The sequence below is a fragment of the Vipera ursinii genome (genome assembly GCF_947247035.1).
Source record: "Vipera ursinii genome assembly, chromosome: 2".
NCBI classification, from domain to species: Eukaryota; Metazoa; Chordata; class Lepidosauria; order Squamata; family Viperidae; genus Vipera; species Vipera ursinii.
This window is the reverse complement of record NC_139513.1, coordinates 157703916-157715690: the sequence shown is the minus strand read 5'-3', so window position 1 is coordinate 157715690 and position 11775 is coordinate 157703916.

The following is an 11775-nucleotide window of genomic DNA, read 5'->3' as shown; positions in this document are numbered from 1 at the left end:
ATCACACAGCATCACTGTAGCATATGAACCAACCAAAGCTCTCAAAATATCTTAAGAAGAAGAAAAGAGTAATCTACAACATACATTGGAAGAAGTGTAATAGTATTTAGTTAGTTAGTTATAGTTAGTTAGTTTTTTTCCTATTTCTTAACCACCCATCTCCCTCAGAGAGAGGCTCTGGGTGGTGTACAATGTAATCAACATCTAAACAAGATATAAAATTAATAAAATATAAAAAAATTATAAAATATAACAATATAAAGTTTCAAAAGGTGAAAAATTGCTAGATGGGCATTTAGCAAAAGTTTATACAGGAAGGTGTGGGTTCTCTGGGGCCGGCCAGCCCCATAGTTGCATGGTCTTCTGTGCCCCCCATCTAAGGCTTTGCCCCATTTATTGAAGGCTAGGAGAATGTGGGCCTGCCTCACATCTGGGACAAATATATATAGGATAAATAGGCAGACAACTGACAGAGCACATATATAAACACCAATTAATAGTCAGAATACATGATGAAAACTGCTTAATCTTACAGCACATGGGCAGAATCAACCACCCTTTCATCTGGAAAACTATTAACATCTTATTTAATCCAAAACTGTTAGGGAATTTCTGAAAGCTTGACATTCAGCTAAATCAGCTTTCAACAGACACATAAAGATAAATCACATTTACACACCTTTCAAAAGAGTTGAAAAAAAATTAAGAAACAAAAAACATGCTCTCCAGCAATCAACACTCAGATAAGCAGAGATTAACACCAGACAAACAGAAAACAATGCCCTAATTCTATCAAAGAAAAAGCATACACCTCCAAAAGTGGTAGGGCAAGCTATTGTATATAAAAAGGGAGCAAATTCCACATTGATATTACCTAGATGGGTATTAAAACATCTGTAAACAAACAGCCAAGCTTAGGGAACACCAATAACTCTACTGTATATAATCTATATGTTCAGAAACAAAATACCCTCACAATCCACACATTTTCAACTATGTTTTTTTATATTGCATGGCAATGTTTCTGAATCTCAATCTAGATAAAGGTTGCCTTTCAATTTTTTAAAAGTATCTTTTTAAATTTCTAGACATTGATATTTTGCTTATTTTCTAAATTAAAAGTAGAAACCCAAACAAATTTACTTTTAAAATGTATTTTAAAAAATGACCGACCACACTCAATTTTTACATGCTGCTGTAGTCAAGCCACGGACAATGATTCAGGCAGGGATATGAAAAGCAAAATTTAAATATAAATTCCATTTTAACTTCTGTTTGCCTACCAGCCCATTTTGAGATCTCTCCGATTAAAATATGAAATGAAGAAAAGACTGAAAGGCAGAAACAATTCCAAAGAAAAAGAAAATGAACTCTGCAATGACAGTGCAACTAGCTAGGTCATGCCAGAGCAGAGGAACTTAAAATAGATTTTGTTTTAAAGTAATGCATAGCTAAATGTTGACTTTTCCTTTTCTGCTTAAGTTATTGCATTGTAAGCAGTGTGAGGAAGAAAATAGAGCTAAGTCACAATTGCTAGTTCAGCAATATTGAGTTCCTCTTGTTGTGCATCCTTAAGAGGAAAACAAAGGGCAATGGGCAGAATCACAAGTCAAAACAAGCAATTGTGTACCTTCTTCAGAAAAAGTCTGTTATGTGCTCCTGGCCACTTTCCTTCATGACCGGAGGCAAGCTCGCCTGACCCATAACCAGCCAAGACACAGTGAAAGCCTTTTGTTTTGTTTATTGCAATAATTGGGGAGAGAAGCTATCAAAGCTTGGTTCTCTCCAAAGTTTCAACCCAAAATATTCCCTTCTTTATACAACCCTGTCCTGGCCGCCGCATCCCTCCTGTTTCCCCATTGGCTGAGGTATTATTAGGTTACACTCTTTCTAACTCTTTCTATTAGGTTACACTCTTTCTAACTCTTTCTAACATGGGTTTGTCAAAAACAGATCATGCCAGACAAATCTTATTGCATTCTTTGACCAAGGGACAAAACTAGTGGACCAGAGGAATGCTGTAGATATAATTTACTTGGACTTCAGTAAGGCGTTTGATAAAGTAGATCACAACCTACTACTTGATAAGATAGAAAAATGTGGGTTAGATAGCATCACCACCAGATGGATTCGTAGCTGGCTGACAGGCCGTACTCAGCGTGTGGTCCTCAATGGAACTGCATCTACATGGAAGGAAGTGTCTAGTGGGGTGCCCCAGGGCTCTGTTCTGGACCCAGTGCTCTTCAACATCTTCATCAATGATTTGGATGAGGAGATAGATGGGGAACTCATCCAATTTGCAGACAACACCAAGCTGGCAGGAATAGCCAATACTCCAGAAGACAGGCTTAAGATACAGGAGGATCTGGACAGACTCGAACACTGGGCGCTATCTAACAAAATGAAATTCAATTGTGAAAACAGTAAGATTCTACATTTAGGCAGGAAAAATCAAATGCACAAGTATAGTATAGGTGGTACCTTGCTCAATAGTAGCAACTGTGAGAGAGATCTCGGAGTCCTAGTGGACAATCACTTAAATATGAGCCAGCAGTGTGCTGCAGCTGCCAAAAATGCCAACACGGTGCTAGGCTGCATTAACAGAGGAATAGAATCAAGATTGTGTGAAGTACTAATACCACTTTACAATGCCTTGGTAAGGCCACACCTGGAATATTGCATCCAGTTTTGGTCACCACGATGTAAAAAAGATGTCGAGACTCTAGAAAGAGTACAGAGAAGAGCAACAAAGATGATTGGGGGACTGGAGGCTAAAACATATAGGGAACGGTTGCTGGAATTGGGTATGTGTAGTTTAATGAAGAGAAGGGTGAGGGGTGACATGATAGCAGTGTTCCAATATCTCAGGGGCTGCCACAAAGAAGAGGGAGCCAAGCTATTCTCCAAAGCACCTGAAAGCAGGACAAGAAGCAATGGATGGAAACTAGTCAAGGAGAGAAGCAACCTAGAACTAAGGAGAAATTTCCTGACAGCTAGAACAACTAACCAGTGGAGCAACCTTCCTCCAGAAGTGGTGAATGCTCCAACACTGGAAGTTTTTAAGAAGAGACTGGCCAGCCACTTGTCTGAAATGGTATAGGGTTTCCTGCCTGAGCAGGGGGTTGGACTAGATGACCTTCAAGGACCCTTCCAACTTCTTCTTCTTCTTCTTCTTCTTCTTCTTCTTCTTCTTCTTCTTCTTCTTCTTCTTCTTCTTCTTCTTCTTATTATTATTATTATTATTATTATTATTATTATTATTATTATTATTATTATTATTATTATTATTAACAACAACTGTCTTCTACCTATTTCCTGCTACATACTAAATCATACATCATATGTACATTAATAATATAAAATATTAGACATTCAGTTAGTTCTTTTGAGCTCTGATATTTGTGGGAATAAATTCTCTCCGGTTCATTTCGCCAGTTGGGGACAAGCCTTCAGCGCGCACGGAAATAGACACCAAGTGAAGCAAGCTGCAAAAAAGTGGATTTTAATTCAGAAGCCAGACAGAATAGTGATTCTGCACTGGATTCTGGGCTAGCTAGCAAAAGCCAACTAAGTACATGGTACAGTTTTATGCTCTTTCTTCCTATTGAAGTCTTGATGAGATTTCTAAGAAGTTTATTTTGCTTAATTTCCTAGCCTGCTCTTTTTCCTGTCAGAAAGTTTTAATCTAATGACCAAGGGGATGAGATAGCTTGCCGATAGGTTTTTTTGTGTGTGTGTGTTTTAGGTTAAACCTGTCATGGGTTCTGGTCAGTGATGGGATTCAATATGTGAACAACCAGTTCTCTGTGTGGATGCCGCTTCTGGAAGTCCATTCTGAGGCTGGGCAACAAAAAAATTAGCTACCGGTTCTGCCGAAGTGGTGCGAACTGGCTGAATCCCACCACTGGTTCCTGTATGTTTCTGGCGTAATCAGTGCTTTTTTTGTAAAAGAAAAAGGTGCCAGAACTCACACACGTCATACAACCTGCCTTGCCTACCCTACAAGGTTCCATCCAAAAAAGGTGCCGGAACTCCGTTCTGAGCGTTCTATGAGAAAAAAAGCCCTGGGCGTAATCTTGTCATTGGTTTCTATGTGTCTATAGGGCGATCCTGTCAGTTCTTTATGGTTGATTCAAGGCTAGTGCTTGTTGCTGCATTGTAACTTTTGCTAAGTGTTTCTTGGCTGTCTGCCCGAAGCTTTTAACTGGAGCCAGGACTGGGAGGGAGAGGAGAGAGAAACCCCCCCCCCTCTTTTCTAGTACTTTTATTATCCGGCTTGACTTTTCTAAGAGAAGGGAAATGGTTATTTCTTCTGGAACAGTTTTCTATATTTGTACTAGCTGGTTTCTGAACTAGGCTTTCTGCCTCTTTTCACTCTTCCTGCCTGTTTAATATTTCCAATATTTTCTTAATTGAATATGATTAACAACTAATTAATAATCTATCAAATTTGTGGCCTTTTTTAAGAACAATATATTCTTGCCTGTTTTTCAATTCAGTTAAGTTTCCCTGGCTAGCCATTTCCTCTTACAGCTGTTTTAATAGCTTGTATTCTTCCTTTCCCAGTTCTGGAGACCCAGATAATGTTTTGACTGTTTATCTTAAAGATATGCTTAAAAACATCATTCTTATTAGTTAAAACTAACCTAAAATCTAAAATTATAGAGCCCTGACAAATCTGAGGAAGGTACAATTTAATAGCTGACATTTAAAAAAAAGATCAGTGAGTAATGCAAAGACTCGAACAAGTTCAATTGCTCTTAACTATTGTCTAATTTTGTATGCCACTGCACAGAATCTGGCAATCTTATATGTTATTTCAAGTTTAATATCAGAAAGTAAGAATTGCTTATATTGCTGATCATTACCAGTATATATCCTGTTCTACTAGCTAGGAGTGGAGGCAGTTAGAGCATTTTGGGATACTGTGTAAAACTTGCAGTGCAAAAGAACACGTTCAGTTGTTTCTACATGTCCCGAATCACAAGGGCCTGGTATCTTTTTGTATCTTCTAGGCGTGCTGAAGTTAGTGTATTACATTGGGCTAAGGTAAAGTCCCTTCTCTGACTGGGAATATTAAGATGTGTGAGATAATGGTGAATCTGTCAGTTTCTCAAGGGATTTGGACCACTTGAAATTGTGCGCATGTAACTGCATACACACTCTGCTTGCAGCTGATGTATACCTTTATCAAAGTAAAGCGTTTAATTGTGTGTGTGAGAGAGATGGGGGTGGATGGGTGGGTAGGGAGGTCAGGTACGTGACAGAGATATTTCTCTTTTCTTTGGAGATGGTTCAAATCAAGCGTTGATGGGGGTGGGGGAGGTCAAGCCAAAGGATGGGATGACAATACTGTTATAGATTTTGCATCGTGGTATAAGTTGATTTTAAGCATCTAATTGTCATGAGACAGGTAGTCCTTGACTTACAGTGACAACGTGGGACCTAAGCGAGGTGATTATGAGATTTTGTCACCTTCTTTTGCTACTGTTGTGAAACCAATCACTGCAGCTGTTAAGTGAACCATGCTTTAAGAGAATCCAGATTCCCCCATTGACTTTGTTGGAAGCGGGCTGAGATGGTCCTGGCTCTGGGGATGCTGCAACAGTTGTAAGTGCAAGGACTTTTTAAACTCACTTTTTCCAGTGCCACTGTAACTTTAAATGGTCATTCAACAAATGGTTGTAAGTCAAGAACTACCTGTACTATAAAGTTGCATTCCTCAAAATATCTCTTGGAAGTCAGAGTTGGTCTAATTGCCATTCCATATCTACAGTCTCTCTTCACACTAACTTAGTCTGATCAAAGCCCATCATTAGTAAAGTCTGTGCCTCTCTCTCTTCTCCCAAATTCAGTTTAAAACTGTCTTGAAAAGCTTAGGATTTCCCTTTCCAAGTATATGTTTCTTCTGGTGAATTGCATTCCATCTTTGCCAAGAAGTCCATTAAAACAGTGTCGTAGGTCAAGATTAAGGAATCCAAACCTCATGAATAATATCTTATTAGGCCCAAAGGTGTTTTTTTTTCCAAAAGGCAACTTGACTTTTTTGGGTTTTTTCTTTGAAAACATTTTGCTTCTCATCCAAGAAGCTTCTTCAGAACAGATGAGAAGCAATATGTTTTCAAAGAAAAAACTAAAAAAGTTCAATTGCCTTTTGAAAAAAAATCACCTTTGGGACAACCATCACCTAGATGATTGAGAATTTCCATAAACATCACTTTCAACCAGGGGTGACAAACTGCTGGCCTCTGGGCCAGTTTCATCATACCGAAGCCATGCCCACCCCATTCATTGCCGGCAATGCAAAAAGAGTTGTGATATGTCGCAACACATCACGTGACATGGCGGGTTTGACACCGGTGCCTTAGACAGTTTTCTACTTTCAAGACACTGTTTTTGTTTCTTGTCTCTTGACCATCATCTTGCAACATGGATGGAAATGCTGTTGGCTTAATATAGGCCTCCTCAAACTCCATTTGAATTAGACTGTAACTGCTAATGTTGCTGGCTGGGTTGATAGGGGTTTCACATTCAAGTATTTGGAGAATCACAAGTTAGAAAAACTGCTGATGGAATAGCACCACATTTCCTAAAAACACAGATGAGTAATCTGTTTTTCATTTGCACTGAAAACAAATTTGTTGCACAACAATTTTAAGGAAATAAGCATAAATATTGGATACCTTTAGGGCAGGGATAGGCAACCTTGGCTCTTTTATGATTTGTGGACTTCAACTCCCAGAATTCCTGAGCCAGCCACCAGTCATAAAAGAGCCAAGGTTGCCTACCCCTGCTTTAGGGCAATATTTACAATTGTTAGGAATGCAAACACCAAACTTGATATGATATCTCTGTAGTGCTTGGGATGTGCATGGTTGTTCTTTCTTTCAAGAGGATTGAAGGAGGAAGGGAGATGCCAGAATAGGTCCATGTAACAAAAGGGGTTTAATATACTACCTTTTGCCTTTGGAAAAGCTGCCAGGAGCTTGATCTTTTCCCAGGCCATGATGCGTTGGTGCCTTGATTGGATGAGAGTGTTATTTCTGTTTGGATTGCCATTTAATTATTTTACTATTTTTTATCAGTTTAATGTGCTGATTTTGTATTTTTAACTTATGTTGAAGTTCAGTGAAATCAACAAAAATCACTTTGATTATGTTGAGCAGCCATACAAAGCTTGTAAATAAGATTCTTTTTTCATGGGCTAGCTATTTGCAAAGGAGCATAATATTGTGAGAAACATACTCAGCTTCCAAGAATTTGACAGAGTCATTAAGTGAAGCAGCAAGCAGTTTATTGAAAAATACATTCTTGCAAGAGCGGGTGACTAGTAAGTAGGCACACTCCAAAATAAATTTCAACAGTATTTTATTCCCTCGACCCAAAGTGCAAGTCCCTCCCATGTCCTCCTATTTGACAAGAACCACACAATTCAGAATCTTTCCAGAATGCCTAGTTCCCCCCTTTTTGGAATTTCCCTATCTTTACTTTTACCCCATACCTATTTCCCCCTGTTGAAAGAAAAATAATCAGATCCAGTCCAAGCCAGGAATAAATAAAATGGAGACTGTTTGAAAAGAATAACAAAACCAACAGCATGTGGTTCTGGGACAGCTGACAAAATGGAGTTGGGATAGGTGGGCTTTATACTATCTTTGGCCTTTCTATTTGAGGTTCTTCCTGTTCCTGTGTCATGTACCTTGACCTGTACTTGAGTGTGCCCTTTTTTTTAAAATCCCATTTATATCCCGCCCTTCTCCGAAGACTCAGGACGGCTTACCATCTAAAGCACAATGTGCTTAGCAATAGCCTTCATTCTATGTATATACCTGCTTATTAGGGCTTTCGGGCCCCGCCAAGCGGCATTATTACAAAGTCAGCTTATTGCCCCCAACAATCTGGGTCCTCATTTTACCTACCTCGGAAGGATGGAGGGCTGAGTCAACCTTGAGCCTGGTGGGATGCGAACCTGCACTAATTGCAGGCAGCTGGTGTTACTTAAGGAGGCATTAGCCCACTGCTCCACCAAGGCTCTTTTGGTATTCTAATGGTGGTAAGTTAATCCTATTGTGTCCTAAAGGTCATGTCTTTGGATTTTGGGTGGGGGATGAAGATTTTAGGGGTCTTTGTCTTTCTAATCCCATCAGCTCCAATCTTCCTGAATGAATCACCAAATCTTCATTTCTAAAAGCTGATTTCTGCTTGGGGCAAACAGACTTGTGGGAGGGTGGATGGTTTCTGCCTAAGATTTTTCTATTATTCCCTTGGGGAAATATAATATTCTCCTTTTTTAATATCCCCCAGAATATTTATTTCTCGGGGGGGGGGGTTGCTGACTTCCTACACCCCTTTTTGACATTGCCCATTAAGCTAATTTTTCTATTAGCAATGCATGCAGTTTTGTTTAACCCACAGTTCCTGCTTTCTTGGAATTTAGATGCATAAGCGTAAACCAAAACAAGCAGTTTATTTCTAGATTATGGTCAAGCTCTTGTGGTTAAAACTGCCAGTTAGCCTGAATTTCCTACCTTTTTCTTATAATTCTAAGCCCTATTACATTTCTTAGTGCTGGTCCTTTCAAATGTATGATTCCTGAAAAAACAACATCTAGTATAATTGCTGTTCTTACAATATTGTGTTTGTTATCCAAAAGGCAGGAAAGTAAATATAAAGTATTTTAATAACATGTTTTTTTTTCCTTCAGAGGGCTAGACCTCAAGACAAACCTCTCATACAAAGCCCTTATGCAAAGTTTTATATCACCTCCCAATACTATGAGAGTTCAGACACCAAGTCCCGCCCTTCTACCTGGGATTCCCTATGTTGCTTTTTGTGTTCCTGACAGGCTATATGGAATGTATAACATGTATAACTAAAGTAATTACCTGTGATTTGGGGGAGATTTGACCGATTTGATTGGTTATGTACCATCAAGTCATTTTTTACTCCCAGCAATCATCACTAATCTGTTCTTTCAAGTCTCCCAACAATGCATTCATTGCCACTGAAACGGAATCCATCCATCTTGTTGCTGGTTGTCTTCTTCTCCTCCTTCCTCCTTTCCCAGCATTAAAACCTTTATCAAAGCAGGATAATTTGAGTCTGATCCTTTGTGCGTCATGTGAGAACTTTGGGTTTTGATTTGTTCGATGATCCACTAGTTTATTTTCAGCTATAAATTGACCCCAACTTGATGGAACATAATCAGTCAATCAATCATGTCCTAGGGACAAGATAAGGGCAGTATCGTAGGACTAAGGAAGAAAAAAATGTATTAGTAGGGCATGATTATGTCATGATCAAATGCAAGTCATGAAAAAAAAAAGATTAAAGGGTTTATTTTGATGAAATTTACTGTAAGTCCTAAAGCTCTTTAGGATATGATGTGAATTTATTTATTTATTTATCAAATTTAGAAGGCTGTTCAACATTCCCCATTCTTTGAGTGACATTAAAATTAGAACTAGAAAATAAGGAAGAACATTATATAGGTAGTGTTTGAGTTACAAATGTAATGGAGCCTGCCCATTTCATTTGTAACTCGAAAATTCATGCCGGGGACATAGCTGCTGAGACAGCAGCTGACAAAATGTTGAGTCGTGTGTTGAATTGTGTGCACACAGGATGGCTGGACAAATGTCCAGAGCCAGAATTTCAAAGTTTCTTCATGAGAAGAGATGAGCTCTCACTTCATAAGGAGTGCATCCTTTGAGGGAGTAGGGTCATAGTCCCCAGCTCTTTAAGACCCAGAGTGGTTGAGTCTCTGCACAAGGGCCATCCAGAAATAGTCCAGATGAAGGCACTTGCGAGGAGTTACCTGTGGTGGCCAGGGCTAGATAAAGCTATTGAGGCCCAAGTACATGGCTGCATCACGTGCCAACAATCCAGACCGGAGATGCCGCAAGCCCCTGTCCACCGATGGGAGGACACTCATAAACCGTGGTCAAGAAGCCACATCAGTTTTGCCGGCCCCTTTCAGGGACAGCTGTTTTTAATAGTGGTCGATAGCCACTCTAAATAGTTAGAGGTTGCACCAGTTCCCACTATTTTTTTATTTATTTTTATTACATTTATATCCCGCCCTTCTCCGAAGACTCAGGGTGGCTTACAAACTTAGCAGTAGCCTTCATTCTATGTATATGCCTGCTTGTTAGGGCTTCCACACACACCCCAAGCGGCATTATTACAAAGTCAGCTTAATTGCCCCCAACAATCTGGGTCCTCATTTTACCTACCTTGGAAGGATGGAAAGCTGAGTCAACCTTGAGCCTGGTGGGATGCGAACCTGCACTAATTGCAGGCAGCTGGTGTTACTTAAGGAGGCATTAGCCCACTGCTCCACCAAGGCTCTTATGACGACTGCCAGGACCATACAGGAACTGCGCAGGATTTTTGCAACACACAGCCTTCCAGATGTGTTGGTCTCAGACAATGGGGCTCAGTTTACTGCCTCTGAATTCCAGTCCTTCCTCAGGACCAACCTAATAAGGCATGCCACATCAGCTACCTTTCACCTGGCCTCAAACGGACAAGTGGAATGCATGGTCTGCACAACCAAGGAATCCTTCAAATGGATTGTCACAGGTGATTGACAACACAGGGTGGCAGATTTCCTACTCTGCCAGCACAGGGCACCCTGCACAGCCACAGGCAGAAGCTCAGCCAAGCTACAATGGGGCCGACGCTTGATCACCAAACTGGACAGACTACACCCTGACCAAGTCGCAGCGCACTCTGCACAGCCAAAGGAACCCAGAAGTCTGCAAGTTGGGGGCTGGGTCTAGACCCAGAATTACAGGCAAGGGGCTTTGTGGGTGGCAGCAGTGGTTGTTAAGGTGTCAGGGCCACTCTCCTACAAGGTGGCCCTGGAAGATGGGCGAGTCATTTGTCAGCACATTGACCAGCTGTGTCGGCTGCTGGCAGATCAGTCGCCGGCTCAGGACTCCAGAGAGGGTCACACATAGGACCAGCAGAACAGTGTTCAAACTGCTAAGCTTGTAAGCCGCCCTGAGTCTTCGGAGAAGGGCGGGATATAAATGGAATTAAAATTAAAAAAATAAATAAACAGAGGAGCTTGCACGCTCTAACAGCTTTTCTTCAAGGAGACGGGGGACTGGCCATAGAAGAGTCTCCTCTGGACTCACAGACTGCATCCGATGAACAGGACAGGCAAATGGAGCTGAGAGACAGCCCGAGAGACCTTGCTGCATGATTGGACTTTGGTTTGGGCGACCAGGACTGGCCAGCCAAAGGGACTCGAGCCAACCCGACTCCACTGAACCTCAGAGTTCTGGTCTACCTAGCCTGGCAGGCAAGCAGGTAGACTGGGAGACTCCGACAACCCTTAGATGTTCTGAATGGTCAAGAAGGCCACCTAAATATCTGCAAGACTATGTAAAGCCATTGAGGGTTTGAGCTATCTAGGGGGAAGGGGTGTAATGTATTGGCCATAACTGTTTTTTTTTACAGTAAGCTTTTTATTTTTATTTTTTCTCTACATACATATGTTCATTTTTCTATCAGCGTGTGATCTGGGTTCATAAAACGCTAATACATAATCAAGTCCTACTCTTTGGTTCTCTCCTCTAACCATTTGTAGAATAAATTCCAGCTTTGGTAATATTCTGTTTCTTCTTTGTCTTTCAGCCTCATAGTTAGTCTGACCATCTCAGCGCATTCCAGTATTTTTTTAATTACTTCTTCCTCTGATGGTATTTGTTCATTCTTCCAACATTGCACATAGCTTATTCTTGCTGCTGTTATAATATGTAGAAC